Source organism: Sciurus carolinensis, chromosome 5 (genome assembly GCF_902686445.1).
Source record: "Sciurus carolinensis chromosome 5, mSciCar1.2, whole genome shotgun sequence".
NCBI classification, from domain to species: Eukaryota; Metazoa; Chordata; class Mammalia; order Rodentia; family Sciuridae; genus Sciurus; species Sciurus carolinensis.
Genome location: NC_062217.1, coordinates 103,369,932 through 103,376,051, shown reverse-complemented (window position 1 = coordinate 103,376,051; position 6,120 = coordinate 103,369,932). Strand labels below are relative to the sequence as shown.

The 6,120-nt window shown below is 41.6% G+C and overlaps 1 pseudogene; it reads right to left on the bottom strand.

Moving 5' to 3' along the window:
- Window positions 1-801: 801 nt before the first annotated feature.
- LOC124984962 (ubiquitin carboxyl-terminal hydrolase 25-like) lies at window positions 802-4,440 on the bottom strand (annotated as a pseudogene).
- Between the last annotated feature and the right edge of the window lie 1,680 nt (window positions 4,441-6,120).

Below are 6,120 nucleotides of genomic sequence, written 5' to 3'. Positions count from 1 at the left end.
GAAAAGAAAGTATGTGGGGGTCAATACAGTGGGCCTATTTTATAGAATGATTTCCTTAACCTTGTGTTCCTATCACTTCCATCTGTCTGTCCCCTATCATTATGAATGATTCTAAATGTGTACTTTGTTTTTAATATTGTTTTAGATATTGATAGATCTTTATTTTATTCATTTATTTAGATGTGGTGCTGAGAATAGAACCCAGTGCCTCACACATGCTAGGGAAGTGCTCTACCACTGAGCCACAGCCCCAGCCCTAAGTGTGTATTTTCTACTTAAAATATTACTAAATTAGATATCTTTATTACAAGCTGGGAAATAAACTTGAAAACTGGGAGGTAGTATCACAGGAGAAGAGGTGCCCCTGAAGAAGAGTCTGAAAACTTTCCAGAAAGAAATAACTGGACTCAGAACCAGCAGGGTGCTCGGCATACATTACAGAAAATAATCTCAGCATGCACCAGTCAGAAGTATAGACAGAGGTTGATTTAGGAAAGCAGAGGCACATTCAAGGGAGAATGTGAGCTATCTTGAGCATGAGGAGCAGCAACCCATTGGGGTGAGGTATTAATATTTATAGAGGGACTGTTGCTGGGGACTGGAGTAGAGGTGGAGTTAGGGCAGAGTTAGGGCAGAGTTAAGCAGTTTCTTGCCAGTTTTCCTCGTGCTTATACATTGTACCCTCGTGTTACTTTTTCTTTGTGGTGATTGGAATTGAACCCAGCAGCTCATTAAGACTGTAGCTCATTATGAGCGACAACCCCGGCCCCTCCTTCTTCTTTCCTTCTTTTTTTTTTTTTTAGCCATAAATAAAACTTTATTCTTTAATTTCATTTACAAGCTACCAAATATTATATATCATACACAAGTGCTGAACACTTAAAATGACTGTCGTCATGGAAGGATCCAGACTGAATGGAAAGTCGCTGATAAAGAAAAGATAAGAGCAAAGTAACACTGCAACAGAAAGGTGGCAAAAGCATAGTTTTGCCATAATAAAATCAGATTTATAATTATACATCAGTTCTGGTTAAAACAAAGTCTGAGCGCCATGCGATTCTCAGCTTTATTATTTTCAGTCTGGCTAAAGTCTGTATAGTCATTTTGTCTTTTGCAGTTATTAAAATTAAAAAAGTTAAAAACTATAGCAGCAACAAGCAAACCCTGTGACAGGAAGGCAAGGGTTAAGAACTAAAAAAAAGTTTATACAGTGTGTTTAGGGAAAGTGTGTGTGCAGTTTATCTTCCATCAGCAGGAGTTCGACTGAGGGACAACATGATTCGGGCAAAGCACTCACAGAGTTCATGTGTGGAATAGGAAGGTAACTTTGGTGGCTCATGGAAACCTTTAATCTCCGTTGAACAGTCAAGCAGTTTTGGCAGAAAATCGGTCAACTTTTCTTGGAGGTTTGATTCCATTTCTTGTCCTAGGTATGAACACCATCGATTCTTCATATCTTCCACAGCAAGTATATCTTTCTATTTCATTTCATCCACCAGTAGCAGTGGCAGAAATGGAACAATAAACTCATTCATGATAATCAAACCATTGTTTACTTCTCAATCCTCTCCAGATTCAAACAGTTCTGCAACTTGCTCATTTAATTTTAGTAAACATTCTCTTCTATAATGTGATATTAACTCTTCATCATGTCCTCTGTATGGGCCTTTAGACAAGAGTTCTTTGTTATTCTGATAAGCACAGATAAGGAACAGCAAGGAATTTATATAACTTTCTCTTTGAAAATTTTCTAGTCCAATTATAAGATACATAGTTGTTTCCCTAAATTTTTTATAATCCTGATGCCACTCCTCATATTCCTCCAAGTTCACTTCTTCAGGTTTTATCATTTCTAGTTTGGCTTGAGCGACTTTCATTATGTTGTGACACCTTTCATCAAAACTCAGATTTCTATCTCCAAATTGTTCCAGCAATGTTTTCTCAATGATCTTCTTTGGAGCCTGGTTCTGGATGAAGTAGACCACTACATGATGCAGGCGATAATCTGTTTCTGGGGGGGTGTCTTCTTGGACTTAACCAACCTTGAATACTCCAACTTAATTGCCGACTGCAAAACTGTTTCAGGACTTTTATCTTCATGCTCATGTGATGCCTTGGTAATTATTCAAATTGTTTCTTCTTTCAAGTGCTTTGAGAAATCACTTCTTGATGGCTGCTCTAGATATTCTGGTTCTCCTGCTTGTGCTGTTGTCACAGAAGACTCAGACTCCCTCAGTTTCTGAGATGCTAAAAGCTTTTCCTGCAAAGCTTTCTGGGCAAGTTGTGCATCCCACTCCTCGAGTTCTTTTTCAAATCGCTGGTTTTCTTCTTCAACAAAATCTCTCAAATCTGGTGGTAGTGTTTCTATTCCAACAAGTGCCTGCCCAGTTTCTTTATTAAACTCCTCTTGAACTAAGAATTGTGCCTTATCATTTATATACATTAAATAGTATGCACTGGCATTTCTATAACCACCAAAAGAGTCCCTCACTAGTTCTTCCCATGAGGATTTTGTCACAGCAATATCATTGTACTTCATCCATCTGCTTTCACGATGATCAAAAATGTATGCCCAGTAGTGTCCAGCATTAGCTTGGCCTTCATGAACTAAAACAGCATGTAAGCAATAAGGAACTTGTATCATGGATTTGTCAGAGTACAACAGTTCAATTGTTCTATGGATTCTGGATATGCTTTCCTGCAAATCTCTTGTGTCATTTTCTATTTCTGTCCTCCAGCGATGTAAACAGCTTCCCAGCACAGAAAGTTCTTCTTCTGTTATGTGCCTTGGTGCTGGATGCATAGGCAAATCTGGAGATATCCGAGAATGAGTGAACGGTTTGTGTATTACTGACCTCGATGAAATGGCAGAAACTGATGGAGGGGATGTGCTGGGCAGTTCTGAAGAAGGAGCTCCCTGTAGATCTGTTGTGCTTGGTGATGTCTGTGATGGTGTGGAACCACTAGGTGGGGAACTAGCATCGATGTCATCAACAGGAGAAGTGCAGACAGGTTTACTTGAGGCAAATTCCAATGCATACTGCAGAACATCCACCAAAGGGAATCGCTTGGGACCTGAACCATAGCTTAAATATCTTTCTAGTCTTTGTTGTAATACTGTGAGGTAATCTTTAAGTCTTTTGATCTCTTCCCTCTTAATTCTTGTTATTTCTCTGTTTCTGTGCATATATCTGTCCAGATATAAAACCTGAGGAAATTCTAATTTGTTGTGAATTTTTTCTGGTCTCCCAATGCTTGATTAAATTCAAATCTTGACAATTCAAATGTTAACACAGGTGGTAGTTCAGTAAACCAATGCTCTTGGCCTGATTTTCCAGAATTCTCTGAATGTAGAGACTCAATTTCTCCTTCATTGCAGCTTCTAGGCACTTGTGCAGATCTTTGAACCCATTGACCTGAAGAGGATACTTCAAGCACTCCCACAGCTAGGAATCTTCCATAGAACAACTCTACCATAGGGTTCTTTGGCTTCTCTTCATCCGTCTCCTCTTCAGCTTTCATTTGGAAGGCATCTTCTAACCAATCTAATAATTTGTGTGTAAACTCGCTCACATCTTGCTGCTGTGAGTCATTTGACTTGAAGGCATCCTTAAGAATTTCAACTGCTCTTGATGGGTCAACATATTTCCTTTTGGTACCAACAAGAAGTGCAAATAGACATCTCAGCTCACACATAAAAGGCAAATTCCGATGTTCCTTTTGGTTTCGGGGTAAATCTTGAGCATTTGATGGAGGCTTATAATTCAGAACTAATCTTCTAAATTCCAAAAGATTGAATAATGACTGAATAACAGCACTAAACCAACAAGTATTGCCAACATTTTTTAGCCCAACAGGAACTTTGTCCTGCCTTTTTCCTATCATAAGGGTTTCGAGAATCCCTCCAAACTTCCGTAGGGGTCCTCTTCAAACACGCTTTATTTTCTGCTATGCTAGCTTCAAGAACTCTGCTAATGGCTTGCTCCTCATCAGTTATTCCAATCTCCCTGAATGCCCTGCTTGATTCCGCCAAACTCAAGGCAATTGCTCTCTGAAGATCATCTTTATCATCTCCAGTGAGATCAATCACATTTGTATCTGCTTGGTTTCCCACACTGATGTACCGATCATTGCCAGGAAGAGCTGTTTGGTAAGTTGTCTCCTCCTGCTGAGGGGTCTTGGCATTCTTTGCAGTAAGGAAAGCCACTGCTAATTCCAAGTTTCCATTACTATCCTTTAAGGCTTGCTGCAATATCTGGGCATCATTAATCCCAGTAATTTCCCTCAGTTGATTCAAAAATGTCTGTTGGTGCTTCTGCGCCGCGCTCTGCTGCAGCACGTTCTGCTCCACGGTCATGGCCCCCGCGGCGGCGGCATCCGGCTCCTCACGCCTCTGCCGCCCTGGCTGCCGGGCTCCGCCGAACTCCAGGGAGCGGCGCAGACGGCGGGGTGGACAGCGCCCCCATCAGCCAGGCGCGAAGGCGATGGCGACCGGCGTGCACCCGCACCGCGGGCAGGCGGCGAGGTGCGGGCTGCGAGGGCCACCGCGGCAGCCCCACGTCTCCGCGCGGCCCGCCTCAGCGCAGCTTGTCCGCGGCGGCCGGGGCCATGGGCGGGTGGCGGGCGGCGGGGCGCGAGAGGACGCGAGCAAGCCGGGCCGCGTCACGCGTTCGCGCGCTCCTTCGCCGGCGGCTCCTGGGCCATTGCGGGGAAGGGAGCGAGGGGACTGAGGAAGCGGCCAGCCAGAATCTCCTTCTTTTTTTTGAGACAGTGCGTTACTGAGTTGCTTAGGGTCTTGATACATTTCTAAGGCTTTTTCTGAGGACATAGGTCAATGGCTCAGGCTGGGTTGTTCAGGAGTTGGAACAGTTCATGGCACTTTCTGCCCATGAATGGTCAGGCGTGCTTCCTTTAAGACTTAGTGTCTTTCTCTTTCCCTTTTTGTATCCCCAAATTCTTATCTCAACAGGATGAGAGTGGAATACAATACTTTGACTTTTCTTTCTTGTTTGTGAAAAGAATTAAAGTGTTGAATAATTTTATATTTAGCTAGAAAGATGTTTAAATTTTTAACTATGCATTTATATAACACAGAATATAAATAGGAAATAGAAAACATAACTCCCCAAACATGTAAAATGAACATAAGACAAAGAAAATTAGAACTACATAATTAGAAATAAAGAATGATAAGAGACAAAAAGTATATTAAGTGGCAACCATGAAATAATATGGAAGTGGGCTGGAGATGTAGTGAAGGGATATAGATAGATGTGTGAGGCCCTGGATTCAATCCCAAGGACCACAAGTAATTAATAACAATATTAATATGAAAGAAATTAGTTCAAATATATTATTGATAATAATACGGATGGTGGTTTCAAATCATCTCTTTTAAAATTTTCAGATTAGACTAGCTAGATATTGTTCATAAGAGATACCCCAAACGATACTATTCCAGACAAGTGATGTCAGCAAGATGATCAAAGGAAGGTGCCTGGTGCACTTTTCCTTTACAACAAAGGACCAAATCAAAGAAAAATAATGACGACAACAACTACAAATGCTGGAGTATTTGAGGAGTGTTGGAGGGCTATTGGAGGAGGCAGAGACATTGCAAATGACCTTTATAATGAAGGGAACTAGGTACATAGTCCCCACCAAACCATCTCTTTCTCTATCTCTGTCTTTGGCATGGGTATTGAACCCAGGAATGAGCATGATACCCTTGATTAACATCCCCAGTCCTTTTTTCATATTTGTTATTATTTTTATTTGAAAACAGGGTATCCCTAATTTTTTTTTTTTTTTTTTTTTTTGGTACTGGGGATTGAACCAAATGGCACTTAACCACTGAGTCACATCTCCAGCCTTTTTAATATTTTATTTAGAGACAAGTTCTCACTAAGTTGCTTAGTGCCTCACTAAAGTGCTGAGGCTGGCTTTGAACTTGTGATCCTCCTGCCTCGGCCTCCTGAGCCACTGGGATTACAGGTCTGAGCTATCCTACCTGGCATGTCTGCCTAATTTGATGAGGGATCTTGCTAAATTGCTGAGCCTGGCCTTCAATTTGCAATCCTCCTGCCTCAGTGTCACTGGGATTACAGGTGTGCACTATTG